Raw genomic sequence first — 16,385 nt, 5'->3', positions numbered from 1 at the left:
TTACGCCTCAACAATAAATGCATCGACCTTGTGTTCAACATAGGTTGGTGGTAAAAAGGATTCTTCATTATTTTTAGTGGTTATCTTGATCTTGGACTTATGTATCGTGCTTCATTGAATGGAAGCTAATTAACTAGGTTTGCGGATGTCGATTGGGCAAACAAAGTTGATGATCGTCGATCTATTTTTGGATTTTGTGTGTATCTGGGTGATAATTTGGTATCGTGGAAGTCTCAATATCGGGGTATTATTGATACACTTTTTGAATTTGTTTGGCTGCAGGCATTGTTTTTTATATAAGAATCTCACTGTTAGAAGCTCTTATTGTTTAGAGTGATAGCATGAGTGTAGTGGCTATGAGTGCCAATGTAAACCCCTCAAACTGATGCGGGTGTGGCCTGATCTGATCCGAGGTATCATATTAGGGCCACAGGAGCGACCCACCGTAAAAATCTTGAAAAAATTATTTTTTTATTAAAACATGTAAAATCATAAAATCAATTTATAAATACAAAAATAAAATTTAACAGTATTCAGAAATTAAACAGATTTTCAGACTCATATATAAACAAATACAACGTACATGCCCCCTAATCACACGCACCGTACTCCACAAGCAACGCCTGTGGAACTCCCTTACTGATATCGATAGTTGCATCGGTTTGATTCTTTTAACATGAAATAGTAAGTTAAAGAGTAAGCTTTGGGAAGCTAAATAATACAATACTACCAGTTGACGCTACAGGACATGCATATAAATGAATAACAATAAATTTTCCTTATTAAATAAAAAGTATACAGGTTTTCAGAATAAGATGGAGTTCCACTGATAGATCATCAAACAAAAGCCATGAAGATCACAGTTCATAGAAATCATTCAGAGTATAATGTTTTCAGGAGATTGGAATACGGAGTCTAGTGTGTTCCAACCAAAACTAATGAAAATATATAGATCTCTTTAAAACAGTGACATTTTAAAACATGTTTTCAAAACCTTAGTAGAACCCTTCAATCGAGCACCGTTATGCAATTCCCTAGAACTGCATCTATAAAGGCTTACCCTAAGCACACAATAAAGGGAGCCACCCTAAGGGAATGCCTTGGGCCCGAGAGCCTACCTAAGGGTCACCTTAGGGCAGTAAAGATTTACCAGCTGGATCAAGGATGAACCTCCATACTATAGAATTCTACCCATATAAAAATCCAGTAAAAATCAGTTTAAACAATAAACTGTAATATCTGGATCATTATCCAATAATATCTCATAAACGTGATAATGAAATAAACCATATAATTGATGTCCACCTATACACCATAAGTAATCCCATGATTGACCCAAGGGAGTGCCTTAGGCCCTGAGACTCTACCCAAGAAAGTTTCTCGGGGCCTAAGAGCCTACCCAAGGATCACCTTAGGTTCGTAAGGATTTACCAGTTTGATCAGAGCTGATCCTTCAACATACCCAGATAATGTCCCAATAACATAGTTTAAGTAGTAACCAATGAAAATAGGAAACCATAGTTCATAAACTAGTAAATTCCATGATTCCATAAATCAGAAGCAATCATATTTTTCAGGGAAAACCGTAATCAAAGAACACATACCATGTTGCCATGGTTCATAAACCAGTAAATCAATAATTTCAGTAAAACTCATTTCAAAACATATAAAATCGTCATGTAGTACATGGGGAACACACTAGAGGATCCAAATATTTTTCAAAAGCACTAAATAGTTATTAGGAAAACGTGAAACTTATATACTTTGATCGGATTCCAGGAACGAAGTCCTATTGAAAGGGATCAATTACTAATGGATCTAATCAGACATTTAAAGTTGATACTTTAGAATCCATCTATAATTTAGGTGCATCATGAATGTGTTCAGGAACCTTTATACAAAATAAATTCTAGATTCAGATTTACGAAGAGTGATTTCATTACTCAAACAATCATGGTATTCAGGATCCTTTGTATATGAGTTACTTGTGTGTTTAGATATGACCGGAGTGATTTGAGCTGATAAGGGAGAAACAAAGATTCAGGACATTTACAATCTTTGTCAATCTATCGGATTATAGAATTAACTCGAGCTGAGCAACTCCCAAAACTAATACATGTCAACCGGTCAATTCGTTGCCCTTCCAGGGTATTCACTCTTTAATACCAACAATTCTTGTCCATAGATCACCTTCAGAAACATTGTTGAATACATCATAATGAGACGAACAGATATTTCAATGGACTTTATTTCATTTCCACAATGCAACAATATCAGGAATTGTCGATGTACTTAATTCGTGGTTCATAACCCATAGGGACAGTTCATCATCATTTCCAAACTTATCCAAACCACTTACTTAATCCTCAGTCATTGAGGTTACTTAGTTCATTTAGTATATCCTGACCACTTCGGAGTTTTCCAAAATAATTCGAACGTTTCTAAAATTCAGATATCTATAGTACTTCCTTTCAGTTCAATTTGGTCATATAATAAAGTCATTTTAGTATTCTATGTTGCTTTAATCATTTCAGTGCTTGGGGTTATTTATTTATTCCATGACTTGAAGATATTTTAGGTCATTTTACAGTTTAGGGCATTTCTATAAATCCAATATAGATCCGGAATTTAATTCAATGATTCCAAAGTTCAACTGAATCAAAACATAATTTCTTAGGTCATCTCCATTATCATAGCCATACATTGTGCTTTTTACTCTTTAAGTATATCATCATCATTTCACTCAATTCAGGCAGTGGCATACTTTCGATAAATTAGGCTTGATTGAATTCTAGTTCCTTTAGCGTTCATGGTATTTTATTCATTTGATCAATGGAGGTTATTATAGATATTTCATAGCTCGAGGATATTTTGGTAATTCTTTTCAAATCTAACATAAGTACTATTTCTGATAACTAGTAAGTATGTCTTTTCTGGGTTATCTTTCACCATCCGGGGAAGTCTGAGTAAGTACAAGGGCATTTTTGTAATTTACTCAATATGGCTATTTTTTGTAATTTCTTATCCAAATAATCCCAATTTTTAATCTTTAAAGTAATTTATCAAAATTTATGGATCTTTAAAACAATTAATTTATTATTGAATCACTAAACTTATAATTATTTCTGATTGATCTTGTAATTTCTCTTTATCAAGCCATCAGACTCTTATATCGTGCTCTGTCCTTAATCCAATTTACGTATGAGTCCAATGATAATTAAATACATCTTATGGACTAATCATTTCCATTCATACAATTACCATATATCAATGACTTCCAAAAGGCATATAAAAGGTAGTAAAGTATTACATCGATTTCTGTGCCATACCAATCGACCATTTAAACTTCATTCAATCGCCCTTGAAATTGAATTCAACGTCCAATTATTCCAAAAAATACAAACAATAGAAATTTCATCAGAAACGAAACTTAATTGCGAAAAACAGATCGAATCGGGTGGTTAATCAGTGAAAAACAGTTTTCCGGGTTCGAAATTGGTGAAACAGACCTAAAAACGAACTCAAGACATCGAAAAACATAAAATATGACCTTTTCGAAAAGTTGACATTTTGATCAAAGTCAACTGTCAAAGTCAACAGATCAAATTTAATGGGTTGACTCAGACGAGTTGACTCAGATCAAGTTGAATCGACGACTGGACTAGACCAAACGGGTCAGATTGGGTCAGATCAGACGGATCGGGTCAACCAGGCCCGATTCTAGAAATTTTCTTGGGCTAAAACAAGCCCCACGTGCAGGAAGCGGTGTGTGGCGGTACGTGTGGCCAAATAGAGCGGGAACACTGGTTGATTTCTCCTACAACTCCAAATATCGAATTTCAATCAATACATTAGACAACATCATCCCAAAATCCATCGAAAAATAAAGAAAATGGTTGAAACACTTACCCACGCCGGTGACGGAGGGAAAACAACGATATTAACGTGATGAACCAGCCGATTTTTTAGCAAAACCGGCCAGGGAACATGATTGGAAGGGTAGTGAGACTCACCAGTGGCTGGAATGACTAGAATTGGGGAGAGAAGCGGTGACGACAGGGATGTTTGACAAGCTTTACGGCTTCGATTGGCATTGGTTGACGTTGATTTATGCTGCGGGGGTGCTTGGACTAAAGTCACTGGTTATCGGTGGTTCGAACCGGGTAGAGGGAAGGTTGAATTATGGTCGGAAAACGAGGGCTTGGGGTCCGCTGAGTAATAAAAATAGGCAAGTTCGAGTTCAAGTCCCTAGATTTTCTTGCAACTTCCTAAAAAGCATATAAATTTTGAAATCTTGCATTTTGGTCCCCCAATTTTTCCCTTATTACTACCTTAATTCGATACGTTAAAATTAATAAATTCCATCCCCTAATTTAGGGTGTGATAATTCTCCCCTCCTTAAAAGAATTTCATCCTTGAAATACACTCAAGTTATAGAAATTCAGAAATGAAACTTCCATCAGTTCTTCCATATCTTCTAGTAGTTGTTACAAAAGTATGGGTCATCTATAAATCTTTAACCCAATGAATGTACATTTTTATCAAAACTCTCCCTTATCCTAATAAAAGAATCAGAACGGAATTATCCTCAAGGAATCAATTCGACATTGGTTATGAGGTTAGGTTCGTAGAGCGGTAACATATTCCAATTTTATTTTGGAAGTCGGGTCAGAATTTCTTGAATGAGTAACTCTCACATTACTCATGAGGCACATTACAAGATTTCGACAAATGTTATTGTATTCCTTTATTCATAGGTTGATCCCTAATATATAGATATACTTAGGTTAGCTCATTATAGATAGGGACTCGACTTTGGAGTTCTGGCTTAGAGAAGTACGGTTATAGTCTAAGGGCATGTAATGACCAAACAACTTTTGACATTCGACCGGCCGGTCAATCTAGAAAACTTTGACTCAACCTAGGCTCTGATACCACTAAATGTAACCCCCTTAGACCGATACGGATGGCCCACATTAGGGCCACCGGAGCGACCTACCGTAAAAATCTCAGAAAAATTAAATTTTTATTAAAACATGTAAAATCATAAAATCAGTTTATAAATACAAAAGTAAAATTTATTAGTATTTAGAAATAAAATAGATTTTGAAACTCGTATATAAAACAAAATACAACCTACATGCCCCCTAATCACATGCACCGTACTCCGCAAGCAACGCCGGTGGAACTCCCTTACTAATGTCGATAGTTGCATAGGTTTGATTCTTTTAACCTGAAATAGTAACTCAAAGAGTGAGTTTTGGGAAGCTCAGTAATAAAATACTACCAGTTGATGTTACAGAACATGCAGATAAATGTAAAACAATAAAATTTCCTTATTAAATCAGAAGTATAAAAGTCTTCGGAATAAGATATATTTCCACTGATAGATCATCGAATAAAATCCATGAAGATCTTAGTTCATAGAAAACATTCAGAGTACAATGTTTTTAGTAGATTTAAATACGGTGTCTAGTGTGTTCCAACCAATACAAACGAAAAGATATAGATCTCTTTAAAATAATGACAGCTTAAAACATGTTTTCAAAACCTTAGTAGAACCCTCCAATCAAACACCGTTATGCAGTTCCCCATAACTGCATCCATAAGGGCTTACCCTAAGAACAAAACAAAGGGAGCCACCCTAAGGGAATGCCTTGGGGCACGAGAGCCTACCAAAGGGTTACCTTAGTGCCGTAAGGATTTACCAACTGGATAAGGGCTGAACCTCCATACTCCAAAATTCTACCTATATAAAAATCCACTAGAAATCAGATTTAACAATAAACCGTACTATCTGGATCGTGATCCAATAATATCTCATAAAAGTGATAATGAAATAAACCATATAACTGATCTCCGCCTGTACACCATAAGTAGTCCCATGATTAACCCAAGGGAGTGTTCATGGGGCCTCAGAGCCTACCCAAGGATCAGCTTAGGTTCGTAAAGATTTACCAACTTTATCAGAGTTGAACCTTCAACCTATACAAATAATGTCTCAATAACATAGTTCAAGTAGTAACCAATGAAAACAGGAAACAATAGTTCATAAACTAGTAAATTCCATGATTCCATAAATCATGAGCAATCATATTTTTCACTGAAAACTGTAATTAGAGAACACATATCATGTTTCCATGGTTCATAAACCATTAAATCAATAATTTCAGTAAAACTCATTTCAAAACATATAAAACCGTCATGTAGTACATAGGGAACACACTAGAGATCCAAGTATTTTCCAGACGCACTGAATAGTTATTATGAAAACGTGAAACTTATATACTTTGATCAGATTCTAGGAACGAAGTCCTATTGAAAGGGATCGACTACTAATGAATCTAATCAGACATTTAAAGTTGATACTTTATAATCCCGCTATAATTCAGGTGTATCAAGAAGGTGTTCAAGAACATTTATACATAATAAATTCTAGATTTAGATTTATGGAGAGTGATTCCATTACTAAAACAATCAGGGTATTCAGGATCCTTTGCATCTGAGTTACTTGTGTGTTCAACTATGATCGGAGTGATTTGAGCTGATAAGAGAAAAATGAAGATTCAGGACATTTACAATTTGTATCGATCTATCAGATTATCGAATTAACTCGAGCTGAACAACTACTAGAACTAATGCAAGTCGACCGGTCAATTCTTTCCCTTCAGGGTATTCACTCTTTAATACCAATAATTCTTATCCATAGAGCACCTTCAGAATCATAGCTGAATATATCTTAAGGAGACGAACAAATATTCCAATGGTCTTTATTTCATTTCCACTTTGCAACAATATCAGGAATTGTCGATGTACTTAATTCGTAGTTCATAACCCATAGAAATAGTACATCATGTAAGTTCATCAGCGTTTCCAGACTTATCCAAATCACTTACTTAATCCCCAGTCATTGAGGTTACTTAGTTTATTTAGTAGTCATGTATAACCCGGTCACTTTTGAGTTTTCCAGAATAATTTGGACGTTTCTGAAATTCCTATACATATTGTACTTCCGTTCGGTTCAATTTGGTCATATAATAAAGTCTCTTTGCTATTCTAGGCTAATTTAATCATATCAATACTTGAGGGTATTTAGTTATTCCATGACTTGGAAATATTTTAGGTCATTTTACACTTTAGGGTTTTTTCTATAAATCCAATATAGATTTAGAATTTAATTAAATTATTCCAAAGTTCAACTGGATCAAAACATATGCTCTTAGGTCGTTTCCCTTATCATAGCCATCCATTGTGCTTTTTACTCTTTAAGCGTATCATCATTATTCCACTCAATTCAGGTAGTGGCATACTTTCGATAAATTAGGCTTGATTGAATTCTAGTTCCTTTAGCATCCATGGTATTTTATTCATTTGATCAATAGAGGTCATTATAGTTATTTCATGGCTCGAATACATTTTGGTAATTCTTTTCAAATCAAACATATGCACTATTTCTGATAACTGGTAAATATGTCTTTTCTGGGTTATCTTTCACCATCTGGGGAAGTCTTGGTCTTATACAACATAAGGGTATTTTTGTAATTTTACCCCATAGGGCTATTTTTTTGTAATTTCTTATCCAAATAATCCAAATATTTAACCTTTAAATTAATTTATCAAAATTTACGGATCTTGAAACCAATTCATTTATTATTGAATCACTGAACTTTTAATTATTTACGATTGATCTTCCAATTTCTCTTTATCAAGCCGTCTGAGTCTTATACCATGCTCTGTACTTAATCCAATTATAATTAAATACATATTATCGACCAATCATTTCCATTCATATAATTACCATCTAACAATGAGTTCGAAAAAGCATAAAAAATGTAGTAGAGTATTACCTCAGTTTTCGTGCCATACCGATCAACTATTTAAACTCCATTCAATCTCCTTCGAACTTGAATTCAACATCTAATTATTCCTCAAATACACGACAATAGAAATTTCATCAGAAACAGAGCTTAATTGTGAAAATGGATTAAATCGGGTGGTTAATCAGTGAAAAACAGCTTACCATGTTCGAATTTGATAAAACGATCCTAAAAATGGACTCAGGACGTCGAAAAACATAAAATAGGACATTTTCAAAAAAATTGACTTTTTGGACAAAGTCAATGGTCAAAGTCAACGGGTTGTCTCAGATGAGTTTATTTAGACAGGTTGACTCAGACCGAGTTGACTCGGTGACTGGACTAGACCAAGCGGGTCGGGTTGGATCGGATCAGACGATTCGGGTCCACCAAACCTGATTCTGGAGATTTCCTTGGGCTAAAACAAGCCCCACGCGCAGGAGGCAGAGCGTGGCGACACGTGCAGCAGCCAAACAGAGCGGGAACACCGGTCGATTTCTCCTACAACTCCCCCAATTTCAATCAATATATTAGGCACCATCATCTTAAAATCCATCGAAAATAAAGAAAATAGTCGAAACACTTACCCTCACCGGTGATGGAGGGAAAACGGTGGCATTGACGTGACACACTGGTTGGTTTTTTAGCGGAACCGACTAGGGAACACGATTAGAAGGGCTGTGAGACTCATCGGTGGTTGGACCGGCTGGAATCGGGGAGAGAAGTGGCGATGACGGGGATGTTCGACGTGCTTTACGGCTTCGATTGGTGCCGGTAGACACCGATTTACGTTAGCGGGGGTGCTTGGGCTAAAGTCACTGGTCATTGAAAGTTTGAATGGGGTAGAGGGTAGGTCGAATGATGGCTAGACGGTGAGGGCTTAGGGCCCGTCGAGACTTCGATCGGTTGGGGGGAAATTTTAGGGATTTTATATGGATTTGGGGATTTTGGTTCTTACCAATCGGGAGGAAATTTTTAACCGTGTATTAAAATGGGCAAATTCAGGTTCAAGTCCCTAGATTTTTCTGCAACTTCCTAAAAGGCCTATAAATTCTAAAATTTTACATTTTGGTCCCCCAATTCTTCCCTTATTACTACCTTAATTCGATACTTTAAAATTAATAAAGTTTAGCCCCTAATTTGGGGTGTGACAATTCTCCAATCCTTAAAAGAATTTCATTCTATAAATTCATTCAAGTTACAGAAATTCATAAATAAAGCTTTCATCAGTTCTTCCATATCTTCTAGTATCTGTTACAGAAGTACGGGTCATCTATAAATCTTTAACCCACTGAATGTACATTCTTGTCAAAACTCTCCCTTATCCCAATAAAAGAATTAGAACATAATTATCCTCAAGGAATCAATTCGACCTTGGTTACGAGATTAGGTTCATAGAGCAGTAACATATTCCAATTTCATTTCGAAAGTCGGGTAAGAATTTCTCGAATGAGTAACTCTCACATTACTTATGAGGCACATTATAGGATTTCGACAAACGATATTGTATTCCTTTATGTATAGGTTAGCCCTAACAAATAGAAATACTTAGCTCGTTACAGAGAGGGACTCGACTTTGGAGTTCAGGCTTAAAGAAGTATGGTTATAGTCTAAGGGCATGTACTGACCAGACATCTTTTAACATTTGATCGACCGATCTATCTAGAAAAATTTGACTCAACCTAGGCTCTGATACCACTAAATGTAACCCTCTTAAACCGATACAGGTGGCCCAATCTGATCCGGGGTGTCACATTGGGGCCACCAGAGCGACCCACCGTAAAAATCTCGAAAAAATTAATTAAAACATGTAAAATCATAAAATCAATTTATAAATACAAAAGTAAAATTTACCAGTACTCAGAAATAAAATAGATTTTCATACTCATATATAAAACAAAATACAACCTACATTCCCCCTAATCACATGCACCGTACTACGCAAACAACGCCGGTGGAGCTCCTTTACTGATGTCGATATCTGCATAGGTTTGATTCTTTTAACCTGAAATAGTAAGTTAAAGAGTGAGCTTTGGATAACTCAGTAATACAATAATACAAGTTGATGCTATAGGACATGCATATAAATGTAGAACAATAAAATTTCCTTATTAAATCAGAAGTATATAGGTTTTTGGAATAAGATGGAGTTACACTGATAGATCATCGAATAAAATCCATGAAGATCTCATATCATAGAAAACATTCAGAGTATAATGTTTTAAGGAGATTGGAATAGGGTGTCTAGTGTGTTCCAACCAAAACCAATGAAAATATATTGATATCTTTAAAACAATGACAGTTTAAAACATGTTTTCAAAACCTTAGTAGAACCTTATAACCAAACATCGTTATGCAGTTCCCTAGAATTGCATCCATAAGGGCTTACCCTAAGCTCATAGCAAAGGGAGCCACCCTAAGTGAATACCTTGGGGCCCGAGAGCCTACCCAAAGGGTCACCTTTGGGCCGTAAAGATTTACCAGCTGGATCAGGGCTGAACCTCCATACTCCAGAATTCTACCAATAATCCAATAGGAATCAGTTTTAACAATAAAATGTAATATCTTGATCGTGATCCAGTAATATCTTATAAACATGATAATGAAATAAACTATATAACTGATCTCCACCTGTAAACCATAAGTAGTCACATGATTAACCCAAGGGAGTGCCTTGGGACCTGAGAGCCTACCCAAGAAAGTTTCACGGGGCCTAAGAGCCTAACCGAGGATCCCCTTAGGTTCCTGAGGATTTACTAGCTTGATCAGAGCCGATCCTTCAACCTACCCAGATAATGTCCCAATAATATAGTTCAAGTAGAAACCAATGAAAACAAGAAACCATAGTTCATAAACCAGTAAATTCCATGATTCCATAAATCATGAGCAATCATATTTTTCAGTGAAACCCGTAATCAAAGAACACATACCATATTGCCATGATTTATAAACCAGTAAATCAATAATTTTGGTAAAACTCATTTCAAAACATATAAAACCATCATGTAGTACATGGGAAACACACTAGAGGATCCAAGTATTTTTCAGAAGCACTGAATAGTTATTAAGAAAATGTGAAACTTATATACTTTGATCGTATTCCAAGAACGATGTCTTATTGAAAGGGATCAATTACTATTGAATCTAATCAGTCATTTAAAGTCGATACTTTAGAATCCCGATATAATTCAGGTGCATCATGAAAGTGTTCATGAACCTTTATACATAATAAATTCTAGATTCAGATTTACGGAGAGTAATTTTATTACTCAAACAATCAGGGTATTCGAGATCCTTTGCATCTGAGTTACTTGTGTGTTCAGCTATAACCGGAGTGATTTGAACTAATAAGGGAGAAATGAATATTCAGGACATTTACAATCTGTGTCGATCTATCAGATTATCGAATTAACTCGAGCTGAACAACTTCCAGAACTAATGCATGTCGACCGATCAATTCGTTGCCCTTCCAGGATATTCACTCTTTAATACCAACAATTCTTGTCCATAGATCACCTTCATAATCATCGCTGAATATATCTTAAGGAGACGAACAAATATTCCAATGGTCTTTATTTCATTTCCATATTACAACAATGACAAGAATTGTCGACGTACTTAATTCATGGTTCATAACCCATAGGGACAGTACTTCATGTAAGTTCATCAGTGTTTCCAGACTTATCCAAATCACTTACTTAATCCTCAGTCATTGAGGTTACATAATTCATTTAGTAGTCATGTCTATCCCTGTCACTTCATAGTTTTCCAAAATAATTTGGACGTTTCTGAAATTTGGATACGTATGGTACTTCCGTTCAGTTCAATTTGGTCATATAATAAAGTCATTTTGGTATTCTAGGCTGATTTAATTATTTCAGTTCTTGAGGGTATTTAGTTATTCTATGACTTGGAGATACTTTAGGTCATTTTACACTTTAGGGGCATTTCTATAAATCCAATATAGATTAGGAATTTAATTAAATGATTCCAAAGTTCAATTGGATCAAAACATAAGTTCTTAGGTCGTCTCCCTTATCATAGCCATATATTGTGCTTTTTACTCTTTTAGCGTATCATCATCATTCCACTCAATTCAGGCAGTGGCATACTTTCGATAAATTAGGCTTGATTGAATTCTAGTTCCTTTAGCGTTAATGGTATTTTATTTATTTGATCAATGGAGGTTATTATAGTTATTTCATGGCTCGAGGACATTTTGGTAATTCTTTTCAAATCAAACATATGCATTATTTCTGATAACTGGTAAGTATGTCTTTTCTAGGTTATCTTTCACCATCTAGGGAAGTCTTGGTCTTATACAACATAAGGGCATTTTCGTAATTTTACCTCATAAGGCTATTTTTGGTAATTTCTTATCCAAATAATCCCAATATTTAACCTTTAAAGTAATTTATCAAAATTTAAAGATCTTGAAATCAATTCATTTATTATTGAATCATTGAAATTATAATTATTTCCGATTGATCTTCTAATTTCTCTTTATTAAGTTGTATGAGTCTTATGCCGTGTTCTTTCCTTAATCCAACTTATGTCTGAGTCCAATGATAATTAAATACATCTTAAGGACCAATCATTTCCATTCATACAATTAACATCTTTCAGTGAGTTTAAAAAACATAGTAGAGTATTATCTCAAATTTTCGTGCCATATCGATCGACCATTTAAACTCCTTTAAAAACGGATTGGATCGGGTGGTTATTTAGTGAAAAATAGCTTACTGGGTTCAAATTTGGCGAAACAGGCCTTAAAATGGACTCAAGACATCGAAAAACATAAAAGAAGACCTTTTCATAAAAGTTAACTTTTTAGTCAAAGTCAACAGGTTGACTCGGACGAGTTGACTCAGACAGGTTGACTCAGATTGAGTTGAATCGGTGATTGGACTGGTCGGATCAGACGGGTCGGGTCAACCAGACTCGATTCTGGAAATTTCTTTGGGCTAAAACAAGCCCCACGCGCGGGAGGCGGCACGTGTGGTTACCAAACAGAGCGGGAACACCAACCGCTTTCTCCTACAACTCCAAATACCCAATTTCAATCAATACATTAGACAACATCATCCCAAAATCCATCGAAAATAAAGAAAATGGTCAAAACACTAACCCACGTTGGCAACGGATGGAAAATGGCAGTGTTGATGTGACCCACCAGTCGGGTTTTGAGGAGATCTGACCGAAGAACACGATGGGAAGGGCTGTGAGACTCATTGGTGACTGGAACGGCCGGAATCGGGGAGAGAAACGACGACAACGGGGATGTTTGATGGGCCTTACGGCTTCGATTAGTGTCGGTTGACGCCAATTTACGCTGCAAGGGTGCTTGGGCTAAAGTCACCGGTCATCAGCAATTCGAACGGGGTAGAGAGGGTCGAATGGTGACCGGATTACGAGGGCTTGGGGCTCGACGAGGCTTCGATTGGTTGGGGGAAAGTTTTAGGGATTTTAACATGGATTTGGGGATTTTTTGTTCTTATTATTCGGGGGATATTATTAACCGGGTATTAAAAATGGTAAAATTTGGGTTCAAGTCCCTGGATTTTCTTGAAACTTCTTAAAGAGGCCTATAAATTCTAAAATCTTACATTTTGGTCCCCCAAGTTTCCCTTATTACTACCTTAATTTGATACTTTAAAATTAATAAATTTTAGCCACTAATTTGGGGTGTGACAGCCAACCTAGTTTACTATGCACGTTCAAAACATGTGGAGTTGGATCTTCACTTCGTTCATGAAAAAATTGTAGCAGGAGATATTCAGGTGAGTTATGTGCCTACTAAATATCAGAGGGCTAACGGTTTGACTAAACCTTTGGCCAAGTCTTATTTCACTATGTTTCATCAAAGTGTAAATGTTCTCATGGCTAGGGAAACCTAGAAGAAAGTAAGGTGCATATTAGTAAGAAAGTTGTTATGGCTTATAGTTGAAAGTTTTTTAGATTGTTAAGGAGTTTGTTGTGGTGTAACCGACCTCGTAGGTTACCGCCCATATTGTGACTGTATATAATGTAATTCTCTTATGGAATAGTAGAGCAATTTCATGAAAACAGTTGAATTTCAACATAAAAAGAATAAGAACAATTCACTTCATCATCTGATACACTAACCAGATGCAATAAAACACAACAAACCAAAAAAGGAAAAAGAAAGTTGATATGCCATCCATCAATTTATTTATGTTAAAGAGTGGTTAGAATGAAAATTAATAAGATGGCATACTCTTGATGAGGGGAGAGAAAATAATGTGAACTTTCCTTTAAAAATTTATATCAATATCACCGTAACTTTTCAATCGTCAATAACTAATATAAGAAAATACTTAACATTAATGAGGATTTAAAAAATAATTTGATGATCAAAATCCGAAAGATATAATAGGTTGATGACTAATTATGTAATTTATCATATATTGATTTTATTAAACATAATTTAATAGGAGTACTTTTTAATTTATTTGGTATAAATAAAATATAATTTAAAATTAATTTTTTTTAAAATGTGTATATGATTTTTTATTTATATGAAGATTTAGGTAATTTATTAATTTTTTTTCAACATTATTTATCAAAGTAACACCCAAACAACATTATTTATCAAAATGAAATTTTTGATAAAGAAGAGTCTACATAGAATCAACTTCAAAAGACTCATTTTGGAGGGCGTGCTTTTGTCTACGTGACAGTTTTTTCTTGTGACTTTTCTCATGTTGACATCACTCACAATTAAAAAAAAATCTAGTAGGTGAAAAACTATACAAATTTTATTTAAAATAACAACACGCGTGGTACATATTAAAGACACATAATTGCATAAGTAAAAACCGACCAAACGATGACGACACATATGTATAGGTCTTATTTTCAATCACTCAATTAATATGGGTAGAAATTTATATTTAAACACTTTAAACAAACTCTTATAAACAATGTGAATCTCTTATATTGAGTTTTTAAAGTATTTAAATATAATTTTTACACATGTGTTCATTAAGTGATCGAATATAGTGGGTCTACACACACATATTGTTACCATTATCGTTTAATCAACTTATGGTTGTGCTCGTTATGTATTTTTGACACGTACTGCGCCCACTGTTATTTTTTGTATAAAATTCTTGCAACTTTCCATCAATTATTTTTTATTTTAACCTTGAATGACGTTAGTATAAGAGAATCCGTAAAAAAAGTCGTCATATAGACAAAAGCGTGCTTTTATCAAAAGATTGTCATTTTAATAAATAATATTAAAAATAATATTATTTTAACAAATTGGCTTAAGATTTATTTCTAAATAAACAAGTTTTAAAGTTTGTGAATTAATTATTCTACTTAATAGTTATACGATAAATTATATGTTAATCAAGATGTTTATTTTATTAAATTGAATAGTTATTATTTTTTAATTCGAAACATGCATGTTAATTCGAAAATCAATGGAAAATTAGTGATTTGGATAACATAGCTAAGGTTTTAGACGAGTCGAGCTCGAGTATTGTTGGACTCGACTCGACTTGAAAACTCACAAGTTTAAAATTATTAAGTTCAACTCGAACACGAAACCTAAAATTGAAGCTCGGTTCAACTAAAAAACACATGAGCTTAAACTTTTCATGTTCGACTTGAAATAAAACCTTAAAGCTCGACTCGAGCTCAAAATATTCTTATATTTAACTCGATTGAAGCTTAAACTCGAACTTAAACATAAATCTTAAGTACATAAAAGTCTTATAGTATGTTTTTTTTTAAAAAAAGAACAAGATATAAATATTAATAATTTAATTTAAAAAATTTAAAAATTACTTTTTCGAGTTGAATACGAAATTTTCAAGCCGAGTATCAAATAAATTATTTCAATTTGTTAAAAATTCGAGCTCAAGTAAATTCCATTTAATTTAAAAGTTGACCAAACTTTAACCAAATTAATTATAAATAACTCGCTATATATGTCTAATTCCATACACATTGTCCCAGGTATCTTTGTTTAAGTGCAGCTGCAAAGCACTCAGAAGTTTCATAGTGAGGCAAATTTAATATACGGTTAAAAAATATGTTATTAGTTTTGTTATTATTTAAATAATAAAATTGATAAAAATGATCGAAAATATTATTATTTTTATCGATTTTAATTATCAATATAAATAAATGTTGTAGAAAAAACTCGGTAAAAAAATAATATTTTAGGTAGTACTTTACCAAAAACATTAATTTTTTACCGATTTTTTCTACCGCTTTTACCTATAACAGTAATTAATAATAATAACAAAATTAATAAAAATAATAATATTTTCAATCAAATTTTACCGATTTTATTATTTAAAATAATAACAAAATTAATAACACTATATTAATATTGCCGCACATTAACATTTCTCCCACAGCGCACTCGCAAAAAATGGAAAAGCTCAAATGAAAAAGAAAAGAGAAATAACCCATTATATTATACGGCTTTCGGCCTATTTTCCTCTTTAGTGTCTCACATTTAAAGGAGAGAACAAACAAAGCTTTTTAATT

The sequence above is a fragment of the Hibiscus syriacus genome, unplaced genomic scaffold (genome assembly GCF_006381635.1).
Source record: "Hibiscus syriacus cultivar Baekdansim isolate YM2019G1 unplaced genomic scaffold, ASM638163v2 tig00000340_pilon, whole genome shotgun sequence".
NCBI lineage: Eukaryota > Viridiplantae > Streptophyta > Magnoliopsida > Malvales > Malvaceae > Hibiscus > Hibiscus syriacus.
The sequence above is the reverse complement of the archived record's forward strand: the minus strand, read 5'-3'. Positions refer to the sequence as shown.